Consider the following 18,259-nt stretch of genomic DNA (forward strand, 5'->3'; position numbering starts at 1 on the left):
GCTGCGTCTGTCTACGATGGCTGCAAAGTATAGTGTGAAGGTCAGGTCTGCTTCTGCGGTTAAAGCACATATCAGTTACTAGTGTAGTAAAGTCGCCGCTGCGTCTGTCTACGATGGCTGCAAAGTATAGTGTGAAGGTCAGGTCTGCTTCTGCGGTTAAATCACATATCAGTTACTAGTGTAGTAAAGTCGCCGCTGCGTCTGTACGATGGCTGCAAAGTATAGTGTGAAGGTCAGGTCTGCTTCTGCGGTTAAAGCACATATTAGTTACTTATCTGCTTCGTTAAGATCCCAAGTTCCAGAAAATGTTGAAACAGTATTGGTGATTTTTCTTTGTGTCTAAGTATTTAAGACTCCATGCTTCTTATAGCGTTGACATAGAGTATAGCGTCACTCAACCACGGCCTAATACAGCTTTAAAGACCTTTTAAGTAAGTCCTAGTAAGTGGAGTGGGAGTCTCATAAACAAATTATTTTACGTATGTTCTAGTGCAATCGGTGGAAAGGTGTATTTCCTGTCACAATATACATAAAATAATTGAGTGTTAATATTTAAAAAGTCATCGAAATAAGAATTCTTCAGTGGCTAATATGCTAATATCGGTTACACTACATTATAAAAAAAATGTCTAAACCATCATGATGTACTTAAATGTATGTATTTAAACATGAGTAAATAGTTTTCACAACACGACTTTTTGAAATACACTTATTTTTGCTCTACATAGACCCAAGACCTACGTGAAACATAGTGAGTAGAGTGTATCGCCCAACTATTAAACACGTTTAATTGAATAGTGTATATTGCGAAATTTCGAAGACTTCATATTGAAACATTTTAATTTTTTGTCGTATCTTCGAATTCGTATGTCGAAAATTCTTCGAAACTTATTTTGACGCAATTGAGTTGGTATTGGTTAATGATTATGGTTGTCACGAGCACTCATATTGCTGATATACTACTTACATTATTGCATAATTAAAAAAATGTATATATCTGCAGTCTTGAAATTCTTACGAGATTTCAAAAATATGTTGTAAATAGAAAACAAATAACAAAGTTCAATTCTAACCTTCATTACGTATTAGCACGAGTTGAATTATTGCACAAATTTATGATTACTACTCATATTCCAAGTTTGGTGTTATTCAAAAACTATTTAAAGTTTCTTTAAATTTTACAGTTCGTGGAAAAGTCATTGTTAATGAACCAAGCATTCTGAAAATGTTTGACATAACGAATACGCGATGTTTTATCAACAGCCACAACCTTTTACGGAAATAGTAAATTGCTTAGATTCTAAGAAGCATTTTGCTTTCTATGAACATTGTACAAACAACAAATATAAATGACAGCCATCACTTTCGGTCAATAACAGGAGCTTGCTAACGTACCTCTAGAACATGAGTAATCACGATTGACATAGCACACGTTTGAGTGTGTTTAAATATACTTGACATATAAATATGTACACATCTCACTCCATTTAGCGTATGTATATGTCGAAAAATAAAAAAATTTCTAAAACGGATTAAATTATAGAGTTGCAATTTTATATGACTATTGTAAATATTAATATTACCTCTCTTACAACTAAAAATTAAATAATTTTATTTAATTTTTTGTAAATATTTACAACCTATTATGATCGGCAGATAAATAGCAAAGAAAATGCATTTTTACAACAATTGTAAAGCCATTTGTAAGAGATTTGTAAGAGATATTTACGCTTATTTCAACAGTAAACATGAACCCCGACCGAGTGAATATTTGATTACTCAATCTTCACTTCAATTTTATACAATGTGGTACACATATACAACTTTAAAAGAGGGGCTCGTCGCTAAACAGATTTATTTTAATTTGTGTTGTAACCATGACTCTGTGGTTTACCTGTCCTTTGTAATTTGGAAATGAATTCGATTCTTATCTTCAAACCTAGTCCTCTCAAACAACCATAAGAGGACATACAGCATTATTAGCGGTCACGCATTTGATGTTCCGCTATTAACACAGAGTTGAAGTTTAAAAACTTGAAAAAAGCGTGTGCCAACAATTATCAAACTTTTCAACTTGAAATTCATTTTCATTGCAAGAGGGAAATCTTGTTCCTCTCATTCGGATTCAAATTGAAAAACATACTCCATTAAAATCTATAACTCATTTTTGATTAAATAGTAAAATTGAAACTCTACTAAGTGCAATAACAGATAGGACTGACAAAATCGTTCTGCGTTGGAAACTACATTTGACGTGTTATCTTGTAAGGTAGGAAAACCATAATAGCCTGTGATAAAGGACTTTTGGAACAAACACAGTCCCAATGATAAGAGATAATGAGGACTTTCCTCCAGAATAAACGGTCTTCAGACTGTTTACCTCGGCGTGGTTCTTAGCGAAACAGGCATCTGGAGCGTGAACACATTTACATGGGGAAAGTGGCACAGCCGATGCTATCTTTGTGAGTGGAGATATTCTGCACTCAAGATAGCTGAATTCTTTAAACAAACATAATGAATTAAAGAAGTTCGGTTTAGAAATGCAGCATTTATCTTACCACGCACTCTTTGCACTGTAGCCGAAAGCTACGAATAACTACCCTGTTAAAGATCAACAGAGATATGCACTCTAATTATTTAATTGTTTTGAATTGTAATGTGCGCAATCTTCGTGTAAGCTTTAAATGGATACAAAAAAGACATTTCTTTTCGTCTGCAAAAGTACAAACCCACTCCTCGATTTGTTGGTTCTTGTCGTCTAATACCACTTGGGCTCAGTAGTCAAGGTGTTTTAGACCCTCAAATGTCTAGCGGCTAAACGGCTAACCACAGATATTTAATTTAAACGGATTCCCCCTCTAATTAGACCCCAAAGAATTTGGTTAAAATAGATCATGTTGTATTTTAATATTAGCTTGTATGCAGGACGATTTCCTAATTGATAATTATTAACATACTAAATATAGATATTTAAATATTTAATTTTATTTGTTGCAAAGAGATGATTTAACTTCTACTCGGTAGTTATATATATACAGTTTTATTTGGTACAGTTATAATGTTTAGAGATAGATAAGGACTTTAAATGTAAAGTTTTTCACTTCTTCTCGGGTTTTAATTTAATGTGACGGAAGTTCCCCCATACCATTTGAACATTTCCAAAATCACTTGATTTTATAGTGATAAGAAAACGGCCATGCATCGTACCATTTGGAAGCTTGTGCCATGAAGTATTGAAAAACATTATTTTTGTGTTGTTACGTATCACAGAAGTGGCAATAACATATGAATACTATTTTCTTTACAATTTAGACGGCCATTTTAAAACTAAGTCATTTGACTGCTAGACATTAGAGATGGGTAGTCTGCAACACCCTGTATAAGCCCTAGGCAGCTTTTCCATTTAAATATTTTATATTCCAAGTATATACGAGATACTTGGAATATAAAATGTACTTTCCGCGGATTCTCTCATTTCTCCATAGAATCTGCATTCGCCATGTTTGGTTTACGTTCATATAAGATGTTTCTGAGAGGTGTTATGCCCTCTAGACATATCAAGTACCATTTTATATCATTCTTACGTATAACCTAAGAGTATAAGAGTATATCCTTCTAAATAATAATGAATTTATATATGTTTATTGTCTAAGACCTGAGGAATTTTTCCTCGAGTCAGATTTTACCCTATTTTTCAGTCTTTTACTATGCCTTTGTTGTACAAGAAGGGCTCCCCGTATCCCAGTTGTGGCCCTGTAAATTTTTATTTAGAACCTTTCTCAGCCAATCTATCTGCTGTTTAATTTCCCTCATGACTCTGCACCCAACCAAGGAGCATTATTTAATTCCCACATTACGCTCGGACTTATGCGATACTTTTAGGCTTTTCGGGCATTTAAAACAGTTGAGTATCGGTCGGATAATTTTAAATACTTAGTACGAATGTGATTATTTTGGTTAACCATCTGACGCAAGTTTTGGTTTTTGAGTTCAGCTTGGAATACCATAGCTTATTTGCTAATAATACGCTTTTCTGATTTCTGACCCAAAAACCTGCCCGTAAATTGCATGCTTGAGCCATCACTGCAATACTTTACGTCTCCTATGTTTACCATTTATGTTTATCTTTTATGTACACTGTGATTAGTACATTTCATGAGTATTTCTTTTTGATGCACTTAAACACGCTTTGAAAATGTTCCCATATGTTCTTTCTAAACAGTAGTAGTAGGCTTTATCAACTTTCTGCTCAAAGGCTATACTGCCCTTAAGTTCAACTACCCCCTCTTCACCTCCTGATCCAATGAAGTAAATATCTAACAACCTCCAGTGCCACTTCTGAGCTGGAGCCCACTGTTCCACTGATACTGATACAAGCGAGCTTATGCACTGTTTGAATCCTCTTCTCTCAGTGCTTTCAGACGTCCCAAAAGAGTTGCATATGTGAACATTGGCATTATGAACTCGTAAATAACAATAACACTCAAGATATCACGAAATCTACGTGAATATTCGACGCTGGGGCGCTGAAATTAGGAACATTTTTTTTGCCAATAAGTCATCAGAAACTAGTTAACATACGTTTTTTAAACTTTTTAACACAATTTAAAAACTGCTCAAAATTTTGTACCAAATTTCATTTTCTATTGGTGTACTTGAGAAAATAAAAATTAATATCATGTTCCCTTTTCGTATTGATATGCAAATTGAATTTATGGGATTAAGTATCATGCTTGTATGACCAACTGTAACTATTCAAATGTCATGACCATTTAACCAAATGTCTCGTAATTTTGCTTATACATTTGTGTTACTTTCTTAGTGCTCTGATTGTGATCTCCGAGATCAGGGCTCCGACACTCTGGCACCACATATTATACCAAATTTTATTTAATCATTCAAATATGTAGTCGTAAACTCGATATATGATACAGTTTATCATAAAGGTATATAATACTGTTTAAAATGAATTGAAGTGCTTGTGCTAAACTCTACAACTAATGCCTACAACGTTTGTTTTGTTGAGGAAAGGAGGGTGATAGTTGCGTTTAAAGAAATGAATCGAACTCAACAATTCTTGTAGTGATAGTTTCTTATAAATATTTGATATAATTTTAAAACAAACCAAATTGAATCCGATTTGATGATAAAATCTTTATATTATAAGTATTAATAAAAATATACATAAATAAAAGAATTCTCCGAAGCGGGTTTTAAAGCAATAAGGGAGAATTCTCTAGAGATGTTTACAATAATATCAACACACTATGATCTTCATTTAACATAAACTTTATATTTTGCGGTTCACAAGATTTATATAGAGTAAATAAAATTTAAAACACAGTAATACAAAAATTCGATGTAGTATTCTGATGGTTCCGGCGTGAAATTTTATTTTGCATTTTCTTTTTAGATTACGAAACGACAAGAATACAATGCAGATATATTTACTCACTTCTGAATAATTACCTCATATGAAACTTCGAAATCGACAATACAATGCATGTGATATTTATTAATCAAATGCTAAATGAAAATAATTTCGATTCTTTTATAGCATTCTCTTAGTAACTTAAAATTGGATTGGGTGATTAATTAATTCAATCATATTTACAACAATGTCTGTGACGTAAGACAATGGTCATCTCTGTCATTCTGATTGTTCCAAATATCTATGGCACAAGATTTATTGATATTGATGCTGCAGCCACAAGGTAATTTTTTCATACGCCTGACAGTTGAAAAATTAACTTCCTCAATAACAGATCTTGTTATTAAAATATTTAAATCACGTTGTTACGGCAGTCTACTACCGCAAGGGTTCGTTATCTTATGCTTCGTCGTTTATCAGTAACTCAGGAAACGCCAACAGTCGTCCTTTTCTAGATGTTGATAATCGACCAGCGGATAGACAGGAAAGTGGACCATGGGCTCTGTAGCATGGCGGCCGGCGGCGGACCAAAACCAAACTTGTGCATGCATTACCATGACGTCATCAACATTGATACCATCGTTACACATTGTCTGCACTGACAGCTATTTCCCATTGCTCTGTACCAGTAGTGCTGTTCCACTCTGCACCACTACTACTACACCACTTCTGCTTCACCACCATTCTGCACCATTACTGTTGCTCCACTACTCTGCACCATTACTGCTGCTCCACCACTCTATACCCATTACTGTTGCGCCACCCTGCACCATTAATACTGCATCACTCTGCACCGCCACTGCTGCATTTCTCAGCACCGCTACTGCTGCATTTCTCTCCACCGCTACCGCTGCACTTCTCTGCACCGCTACCCCTGCACTTCTCTGCACCGCTAATGCTGCACTTATCTGTACCGCTACTGCTGCATTTCTCTGCACCGCTACCGCTGCACTTCTCTGCACCGCTACCGCTGCACCGCTAATGCTGCACTTCTCTGCACCACTACTGCTGCATCACCGGTACTGCTACTGTGGCATCAATCGGCACCGCCTTCAGAAACTGAGGTTATACCGGGCCAACAAAATAATGCACTGTAGCACATAATACCTTTTAAATGAGTGATAACTTAATGTTCAAGTTCTTGTTTTAGAACATTTATTTGTGTTCAACATAAGTTAATGTACCTTAACAAAATGTACCTTTGTGTGTGTATGTATGTATATATATATATATATATATATATATATATATATATATATATATTATATCCAATAAGTATAGAAAAAAGGAACTTAAAATACTCTTATTCCTTATCTTTTTTCAACTTTCCTTCATATACAAAGTCCTTCAAAACATAGTGAACTCAAGCAAGTGCTATATACTTGCTTGAGTATATATATATATATATATATATATATATATATATATATATATATATATATATATATATATACTTTTGTTTTTGTTTCCCATTGGTCTGTACCAGTAGTGCTGTTCCACTCTGCACCACTACTGCTACACCACTTCTGCTGACAAAGTAATACAATTGTATTCATTATCAAATGTTCAATACTGTAAATTACTTTGCAATTGGGCTCATATCATTTACAAAATAATTTTAGCGAAACTTGCTGTTACGTCTTATATTTATAATATTTGTGGTTGATATTGTTCCATTGAGTGCCAATTATGTTTCCTTGCATTTATTTTGTTTTTTTTTATCTATAACATTTTTTATTTTATTTCACAAGATCTTAATTGATTCTAAAAGAAATTGATTCACTTAGTAGTGCCAGCAGTCTTCAATTCATCCCAAATACTATATTTGACCAATTTGTCCTTAAAGATTGTATTCACAACATTAACTCACTCTGCCCATAGATTATTATAAACTAAGAGATTTAATACACTATACTAGGGCGTCCTACATAGATACTAATGGGATAATGTAAATTAAATTGCATAGTTTTATTATATTGTTTCTCGGTATTAAACCATCGGTTTGAAGGGATTGGTTTACCTACTGTGAATACATTTATTACAATTGTTCTTTGGAGGTTTTACCTGAATACGATTCTCTTTAGTAAGTAAGAAACGTTATTTTATTGGTATGTTTAAATAGTATTGTCTGGCCAGATTCGCCTTCGGCTCCCCTCACGCGAGAATTATGTACGGTAGGAGAATGTGTGACATCTCGGACAGCCCCAGTTGACACTTTCATTGTAGCCAAAGTGAGGCAAAGTCTTCAATGGCGTTTTTTAACAATAGACCATTTTTTGCCATAATAGCGCACGTATGGTGCAGTTAACGGGGGTCTAATTCAATTGTTTTTGGGCGTAATGACGGAAGCCGTCTCGCTCCGGGGGCACGCGCCTCAATTAAAACGTTTCGCCACACGACCAGCTGTTCTTACATTAGAGTAGCCACAATCTGAGCGCAGGAAGCTCTTAGTACAAGTTATTACTAGCATGCAACAATATGAATAATGTGGTCAATCTCCACGTGCCATCTGCAGACAAGTCGCTTAGTTCTGTGATTACCCGGCAGGTGGCGGAGGTATGAATGAGGTGCTACCAAGGTCTGCAGGGATGTTTGTGGACCTTACGGGCACCAGTCAATTACGTTGTTGGTTGCATTTAATTATAAAATCCGGGATCTTACAGGGTGTCAATTAAGTCCAAATTTATTTTACATATAGTTATTGTACATTTACTATTTTAACACATATTCAGTGGACATTTACGCTCCGAGGGGGCTGCCCGTAAGGAGTCGGAGGCAAAGTTTTAATGGAAGTTCAGGTCGAGTAACATATCAGATTAAAACATTTTGTATTATTAAAATACAGTGCTACAAACCCGACCTCAAAGGGTTGACATTAACAAAAATGGTAAGTTATTGAAGTTTCAAAACATCTTTATTATCAGCTTTTCATATTATCTGTGAAGAGCAAGTATAATGGTTACAGAACAAATTTTCAAACACAAATCAATTTCTTTATTGGTATAATATAATTCAGACTTATTTATTAATTCTTAAGACGCCGGAAATCAGGTCACGTTCGCACAAGGGATAAAGCTCCACACCTGATCTCAAAAACATGAACAATATAACAGCTAACTATAACGGATTAAATATAAAATGGTGACTTCTTAATGTTCTCATATATTATTTATATCGTAAATCATAGATATGAAAAATGAAGGTTATACATTTCTTTTAAGAAAACTACGAAACTATCGACATTAAAGATAGCAGGAAAAAAACTGCTTGTAGCTAAACATTGATTTTTAAGTGAAAGTAGTGGACTCGGGTTTCCCAGCCTGGTAAAAAAGGAGGGATAGCATGAAAGATGGAAAGCTAGTTGTAACAAAAAACTGATAATATTTAGTTTAAAACCCCACGTGGTATGTATTTATGAAGTACCACTCACTACGCAGCTACTGTTGCAGGTAATTTACTAGACAGGTTATATCTACTAGAAATTTATAATATAGCGAAGCTATTGAGATTCCTACTAAAGACTGCTCTAGTCAACCGAGGGATGAGACTCAAACTTTGCGTTACAATACGACCAGACTTCGCGCACCGGGTAAGTCCGATAGCACCGAATCGAGAAGTTATAGTCATGTAACGCCGAAAATGTAATCGTCCTATAGCAAGTGGTTGCATATGATGAAATATATTATATTAACCTAACACATGAACTCAGCATTTTACCCCTGAGACAGATCATCCAATGTAGCCTTCTTGTAGGGTAAAAACTAATAAATGCAAGGTAATTCACTCTCTGTACGCTACTATCGTCTTTTATTTAGAGCATATAACCGTCGTTCAACTGTGTTCAAGTACTGAACATTCTTTGTTCTAAACATTCGTGACATTATAAAATGCCTTTGATCATAAAATACGTTTTCGACGAATTTTTAACGCCATGGGGGTATTTTTTATAGGATCTGGCAATCTGTTTATGAAGTAGACACCAGCCTGTTAAAGCAGATGTTCATGAACTACCGTTCTGTTTCTCACAGTTCGGTAGTTATCGCTGCCTTTCGTTTAATACCCGTTAAAGTATTGGCCCGTTGTCAGGACACATTTCGACATACAGAATAATATTTATTTTTTCAAATGAAGATACTAGGCAGAGTCAACAGTTACACTTTTTTGAAAGCTGATCGGCTAATATAAAATTCGTGTTTGCTATTGTTCTATCAGCTTTTTTGCAGCTTGAAAGTTCTCAAAAATTGATTAGACCAATAACACCACTTCATAGCAAATGTGTGGGTAACTTAGTAATAATATAGTCATTAAGTCATCAGTACTTTACTTGGGGACTATTTGGCTAAAAACACAAGTGCTCGAGGCTAATTTTATGCAAACTGAGTCGACGTGATGATTTCATGTCAACCCTCGATGTCTGTGTATACCATGGAAATTTGATGAGTATATATCTTCTATCATGGAGCCTGCCCACATTCCAAATCAGTTGGTCGTAAGGAACGATTCACAAATTTATATTTGGAAGGATTTGTTGTGAGGTTGAGACTGTGTTAACACAGTTACTGAGGCAAAAAAAAAACTTGTTGTCCCAACTCCTCCTTTGATTTATCATTAAAGCAGAGAGTCGTGTCATGACACTGCACAAGACTCCTGTGTCAGACAAATTGAGACACCCCCTCCTTAGACAACAGTACGAGCTGGCCAGAATAAAATTTTGATTTTTGCCGAGATCAATGTTTTTTTTTTTTTATTGTAGCCGTTTTATTCACAATTAGTATATTTGTGTTCTGTTACTCATGAGTGAATTGTGGTTGGTCCAGTTTGTTTATAGCAAGTCGGGCATCTTGATGTAGCAGCCGAATCGAGTGTTTATTGTAAATTTTTAAATCGGTTAGTTGTTGTTGGAGGTCGTCTGTTAATTTAGTATTGAGTTGGAAAAGAGGGGGTGTTTCTAAAAAAACTGCTTCGCTAATATTATTTGTTGGATTCATCCAGTCTGTAATGATGGTGGAGTACAATATAACGGGCCCTTCACCCCAGCATCCAGGTAGGACTCGTAATGCATGGCAGTCGAAGGTGTGGTGGCAGGACTCTTCTCGGGCCGGTGGCGTGGAGGTGACGATACTCAAACAAGATCATGTAGGTCACCAGTTTCTTGCAAGTGTCGTCTTCGGAGATCCCTCAGATCTAGCAAGTCCACTCGTCCATGACGGTGACAGAACTCACTTGTGAAGTTATTCACAAGGGTAGTAAACTCGTGGACAGCGCTGTCTGCTGGCATGCAGTGTCTGAATGGAAGAGAAGCCACTAAAACTGTAGAAGAACTGCATTTTTCAATATTATTATTAACAACAATAGCTTCTCTTCCGGCCGCAATATACTAAAGTAAGTTTTCTATCTACATAGTGAAACGCAAAAAAAAAGACTACATGTTCAAAGTAAGAAGTTTATAACACATTAACCCTACTGATGACGTTGATACTGCTGAAGTGGCTATACCGTTGTAGATTTACAAAGAGCGTTTTATGGTAAGAAAGTATTTATAGGTTATCCCTTTTATGAAATAATGTTCGGATAAGGTTATTTATAGTCACGCTCGTATATAAACAACCAGATAGTTTATTGCATTCCTACAACTACTTAGAACTAACCGACATTTTCTCCCCCTTCCTTGCCAGTTTTGTCGGCAGTGGTCGATCAGATGATTACGTAACGACCGAGTAGACTGCTCGGCAATTGTGTGTCGTTACGTTGTCCAGCGCTTGGCACCCACTCTGAGCGAGAGAGCTACCGCGCACTGCGGATTCCTGCGCAGTAACCGGCAGTTGCGCGCAATTCACACACTGTTAAGGCGTTGTTGGCGGCAGTAAAGGCGCGCATCTCCTCGTAAACCCAGTGATCACCGCGCCTGCGCGGACATCTCAATAACATATGGTGCCTTTTACGGCCCAGAACAATACGCCGTATTCTAATTATCTTTACAAGGTCCACTACAAGGCAATTTCCCCACTCCTGGCTTGTTCAAACTGTTGTTAAGCCTCTCGCTGTCTCTCCTCTCTAAAAGTGCGTATTTTTGTGACTCTTGGGTATATTATTGAAAAACAATCATCATCTTCCAAACGTACCTACACAATGTACAAAGTAGTGTTAAAATACGTTGAAATATTGATTATCCTATAACAAAAATAATTTAGCATAGTATATTAATTGATTGTGTTTTATTTAAACACAAGGACCATGGATTCCAACGAAGTGTTAATGGTATTTCTTAAAGATAACTGTTTGTATAAAAAACATGAATGCGATATTGGGTATTTGTGTATTCTCCCGATTTTATGACATTTGTATTAAACAACATTTGTTTCAGATAACAATGCCCAATATTTGAGAAATGTCTACGTATGCACGATGCATTACTCTCGAAACACTCAAATACAAAATGTATTGCATTAATATTTATTTGCATACTTCTACCGGGTTGATTTGCATTCAGTTTTATTTTGAATATAAGAACAGAGAATCAACATTTGCAAAATAATATTGTAGTATGATGAAAATCTATAAAGTGTTATATTTTGTTCGCTACAAAAGATTGTATTATAATTTTTTTAATAAGTTATTATTGAGCTTCCAATGACAGCTGTTACAACTTGAGACAGATTTTGCCTTTTCAGCTAAAGAATGAACCGCTCATTGTTAGTTGGATTTCATCATGCAGTTTGAGTAATTAAGCGATAAATAATAATTAGCGATAAAGGATGTATGTATGTAGACATGAAGTATGAGGCCAAATAATGCCTCATTTGTGCATGGCCTGATAGTTGTTTTGGGCTTAGATATTTTAATATCAATCCAAAGTTAGAGCTGATGTCTAATTCGTTGTTATAAAATTAAATATTTAGATACATGTTGCATTTTGTCATGTGTTGTCCGATTTTAACAAATCACAACAATTTTTTTATCGCAATGTTAAGACAGTGATATTTATCTATATTTCATCTATTACATCTATTCAAGCTGTATTGAATTTAACTTAAATTGCTCAGTTACAAGATTTACTGAATTTTTCTTCCTCACTATAATTGGTTGTTACACTTTAAACTTAAAATAAATTCACGTTTCTAATACATATTGGCATTTTGATATTAAACATTAAAATCCAGTAAGTAATACAGTATCAACTGGGTTATTCAGTGAATATTATGTAGCTATGAAATGGTGGGAAGGGTTTGTTCATTGTGAATGTTGAGTTTAGCTCTAGTTCACCTTCCCCTTAGTGCAGAGTATAGAATTTGACTCTGTCACAGACTTGACTCCGTGAATCTTGAGTCATGTTCGTCCGAAGAGATAAAAAAAACTAACGTAGACGACAAAGAGGTTAAAAATTAATTCTTTCGACATCAGAGATACCTAGACTAAAAAATATAGTGCAACCTAGGTGAAGAGAAATTCTCATTGTGTCATCAGGTGCACGATTGAGGGCACTGTTATGTTTTAGACACAGTCTCTAAGCACGGTGAAGCAAATGAGTTTTATACACATAAATTGTGGTGGAAAGAGTTGATTTGCAGTTTATAGCTACTTCGTTAGCGACTTTTTTGGATCTCTTCAGACGAACATGACTCCACATTCCAGGAGTGAAATCTGTTACAGCGTCAGATTCCAGACACTGCACTAGGAGGAAGGTGAACTCAAATTACTGTGTCTTAGTGGAATAATTATCAACATTAAACGATGACCACTTGGGCTTAATAAATAGAATAAATATTCTCTTTGATATAATGTCGAAACGAAAAACCTATTGACTGAAATCTGTATTTTTAAGCTGCTGTGAATGGTAAAGCAGATAGATTCTTCCGCAACCGTTGAAACAATGGAATGACTCTCAGAATGTCTAATGTTTGTTTGGTATCTTTACTGTTCTCAGGTGTAACCGCCACCTGCACTGATGTTCCCGGAGACTGTATACATTATACATGGACCGAGAACATTATACACAACGGCAAGTAAAGTACACAGTGATGTTTTATCACGAACGTTTTGTTGGATCATGTTTATGCGCGTATTTTGTATACGTACGAGATACGTACGAAGATATATAATACTTCTTGATACAATTCACAAACGTTTGTTTACGCCCTTGAAAAATATTTCCCTCCTCAAATGCATCAAACGTCTAGGATTTCCCAATAGATTTTCGTATTTCTCACATATTTCTGACGAGAGCAATTCAAAACTCCTATTATTAATACTTCTATCTAAAGGTTATGATAATTTAAAGTAAGCAAATACATCTACTTATGTATTGTTTTATCGAAGGTAGAATCAGTCTCCAAAGACTTTTTCAAAAGACGGATTGTTCCTTTTGCAAGTCCTGTTGAAAATTCAACAATTTAACTTACACGAATGTAATTTCTTTTACTTTTTATTGTTATTTTCTATTGAACTCGTGTATGCCTATCTGTAATTTGTTCTGCATGCGATCTTAAGATTCAGAGAATTCAAATGCAAAATGCATGATTTTCTTCAATATACGAAGATCTGCAAAATTCAAGGACTTTGCGATCCAAAAGAGAACCGTTAAAGATCTTGTATTTGACATATTTCGAAAATCTTTTAATACTGTTGAAAAGTGAATAAACTATTGACAATAGAAAACATTTGCTTACATCTCAAACAAATGGCCTTTATTGGTGCTAAAGATGCTCTTTGGTTCTCGGGTGCTAAGTAGATGTCTAAAAACGTTTCAACGCAAGCTTTGTATCCAATTTTACGGAATTTTTGTTCGTCAGTAAAAGAAACAAACAAGCAGATCAGCCTTTCACGAGAAGAATGAGTCTACTTTCAACGTAATATAGTTGTAAAATATTAAAATTCTTTGTTTAATATGACCTATAATTTAACATATTTTATACACTAAGCATATAAATTTGTTATATTTTATCGTAACGTCTCACAAAATGTCTTACCTTGTAATTTGGAGTCTTAATGTGTGATCCGCCAGTCAAAATTTCACTGTTTTACTTCACATTTTGACATATGAGTACTTTGGGATATGTAATTCAGTTGTACTGTATTTTACACATAACGTACCTTTGGTAGGAAGAATTCATTGAATTTGAAAGGTGAGTTTTAGCTCTATTTAACCATTCGCTTACTGTGGTGTCTGAAATTTGTCACAGTCGCAGACATGTCTCCTAAAATCTGGAGAGTTTCTCTGAAGTGATTCAAAAAAGTTTACAACGGTGACTTTCAAATAACTCTTTGCAGATCTTGCACCTTTTTCATATCAGAGACACCTAGACTTCAAAACAGCTCTACTGGTTACGCAGAAGCCAACCAGGAAGAGGTATTCTCATTGTATCATCAGGTGCATGATTGAGTGCATATTGTAGATTCAAATACAATCCCAAATCACGGTGAAACAACCGAGTTTTCTACACATACGAGTAGTTTTGGTAATGGAGTGATTTAATGCGAATATTGAGTTTAGTTCATTTTACCTTCCCCCGTACCAACGTTTTTGGATCTCTTCAGGCAGACGTGGACTCCACATTCCAGTAGTCAATTATGAGACAGCGTCAGATATTAGACACTACACGAAGAGGAAGGTAACTGGAGATAAACTCAAAATTTGCAGCCGAAGTTTTGTTAAACTAGTTCATGACCGAGCAGAACGATTGAATATATTAATTATGAGAATACTGGGTTTATTGCTGAAACATGACATACTGATTGTTCAGATAGTTCTTGTCTCTAGGGGTGATCTGAAGATGGCTGGAAGGAAGATGTGAAAGTACGGTACGGTAGCGAAGATGTGTGGGTAGACCAGTAGACGTTCTAGTATAAGCGGTACAAATCGCTTCGTGCATCGCATATCGATCCTAACAATGCCCAGCGAATTATGAACATGTGTTTAAAATTCAAATAGCCCCGTAATGTGTAGCACACCGATCTAGCGTTTTAAGTTCACGTGCGCCAGTTTTACACTCACGTACACACTCCGCGATCCTTGCATCTACAAACAATCGCGTCGTCCTCTTCACACAACACATTGTTACATCCTGTGTGGATTTTATAGTGGCTCTTTGGATCCTGCCTAGCGTCACGCCACATAAGGATACTCGTATATCACATCATGACTGCTGTTTACTAGAGTGTTAAATGTATGGGACAGCTAATATTTTTTTAGGGGTTTGGCTAACTAAACCTTCTTAAATCGACATGGATACAAAATCTACTTGACTGGCTATTATTTGTGACTTTTTTCAAAAGTAAGTTCTGGTCAAGATCCTCCAAAGTGCCTCCAAGTGTTCAACTTTTTTCTATTTAGCTATTTAACTCTAAAAACATCGCATACATTATTTTATACTGGACTGATAACAAGTACTAAGACAATCGCTATCAGTTTCATGACGTTATCAGTAAAACTATCCGAGCCAAATGTCTTATCGTAGTAAAGATAACGGTCTTGCAACTGATCAGCCGACTTTGGAATTGCTTACAGAAATACATCTATGCGAATGAGTTTAAAATATTGTATAGTTCTCAGATTTTTTTCGATCAGATCCTCCAAGGACGTGCTACCAAACCCACACAGATGGGCTGACATTAGTGTTTACAGTTCGGAAAATTGAAATACTTTCTATTCTTATTGAAGATGGAGCTTGTATTGGCTATTAGTAACTTAGTCTCTAAAACTACATCACAAAGGATGTAACTCAAAAAGATACCCTTGCTATCAAAAGGCCTAAAAAAAAATAAAAAGTGTTTTGTATTGGTTGTGTTCTAAATGTAGTGATTAAGTTAAGTTAACTTTCTAATCTTGTCTAAACAACCATAAAGACTGTAGTTAAGATTGCTAATCATTACAAATTTAAGATTTGATGACAGTTAACGAAATTCGAAATTAGAAGTTTATTACAAATCTAAGAGTTTCTATATGTCATACATCAAAGTCTTCAAATGCATTAATGAAACAAAAATAATTGTGTAAGAAAGTTAAAATTTCGTGTAATCTGGCTAAATAGATATTACAAGACGATAGATGTTAAACGAAAACTTCAGCTTATTAATAAATAAGCTCTGACTCTCAATACAACATGAAGATCTCCCCTTGATGGTAAAACCCAAACTGTCAAAATTGGAATTTTTATTACAAATATTTTTATCATCAGTCTTCCCTTGAATAGTGTTTTGCTAAGCTGTCTTGTCTAAAATATTAATTCCAAGTAATAATTAAACGATTTTGATCTTAACACGGTAAGATTTTTATCTATCATACTATGTTTTTTTAAGCGTGTGTTTTTTATTTGTTTTTAGTGTTTTTTAATTGCACATCATTCTTAAACTTACGTTAGTTCCTTAATTCACCCTAATTCTCCTTACACTAGCAGTAAGTTTGGTTAAAGTAGCAACTACAATTATTGTGTTTAGTATTTATTAGACGCTATACATAATTTCTCCACAATTATAAATAGAAGAATAAACTCGTTATAGGTAGTTTAAAACTGATAACATCCATACAGATCCAACTATTTAGAAACCAAACCTACAATTAATCACATACACTTTGAGACGTGCTACAAATTACAATAACATTAATTTCTTTCTTGGTTTCTTATGGTGAGTAAAGAATTTATTACATTATAATATGTAAAGTTAATGCACTTTAGAAACCTAATCATTATAGGTACTGCGGTTAACAGTTTACTTCGTTAGATAAGATAATTTAAAAGAAAATTTTAAGTTTTTTTATTTCGCTCACACATTATTACAACATGACGAATAATACTTACAACTCTCTCCCCCTCGCTCATTTTCGTTTAAAGATCAAATTCGTGGCACACGTCTATTTAACTTTAATTAGTAATTTTACAAATAGTGAGAATATACATTTTCCGTGACGCAATTTAAAAGATAATGCGTTTGATTATGAATCTCTGTTAGTAGTGTATCCTCTAAAATTGTTTAATCCTGATGTAATAAAATATTAAATGACAAAGATTTAGTAACAAAAAATGGTTATTTTATAGACTTATAAACAATATATTAAGCACAAAATATATCCACCAAGATAGTTAACCACGCAACTTGTTAATGGTGGTTAGATTATACTCCATAATAATCTTGTTTGTAAAGTCTTTATTTTTTTCGGAATAAAACTCATTATTTCAATATTTCACTTAACACATGTTCTTCTTCTTTTCTAAGGGGCGGCCTTTTACTATGCACTTAGGCCACAAGGATTTCTGCGCACCTCGGAAGTATACCATGAGGCCAGCCAGTAGTTCTACAAACCGCCGAAAACAACCGATCAGGCCCTCCTGGGGAAATTCACCACCCTTGTCCACACTACCACAGATGGCGTAGCGCTCCCTTGCAGGACAGTCAAAGAGCAGGTGTTCAGCAGTCCCCTCCTGCTTGTCACACATTTTACATAGCGGATCCTCCCGAAGAATTCCGACTCTGTGAAGATGATTCTTCAGATGACGTAATAAGACCCATAATCCTAAAAGACTCCATAAGGGGAGAAGGTTAGTCTCCACTCTAGGGGAAGGTGACTGCAGAACCATTCTGCTCATTCTCAGACCCGTATGTAGCTTCCACCTTTCCACATATTCAGCGTGAACCCACTTCAAAATAGCCCCAAAGAATTCAAGCCTAGAAATGCTACAGAAAAGTTGGGGTTCAGTCGTTTTAGACGCTGAGCCCAAGTTGGCTAGATCTTCATTCCCAGAGATCTCCCCATGACCAAAATTAGTCACATTGTTGATTCTGTCAAGGGAAGAAACAAATTGATAGCAATGTCAGAAGTGTTGGAGATAAACA

The sequence above is a fragment of the Homalodisca vitripennis genome, chromosome 4 (genome assembly GCF_021130785.1).
Source record: "Homalodisca vitripennis isolate AUS2020 chromosome 4, UT_GWSS_2.1, whole genome shotgun sequence".
NCBI lineage: Eukaryota > Metazoa > Arthropoda > Insecta > Hemiptera > Cicadellidae > Homalodisca > Homalodisca vitripennis.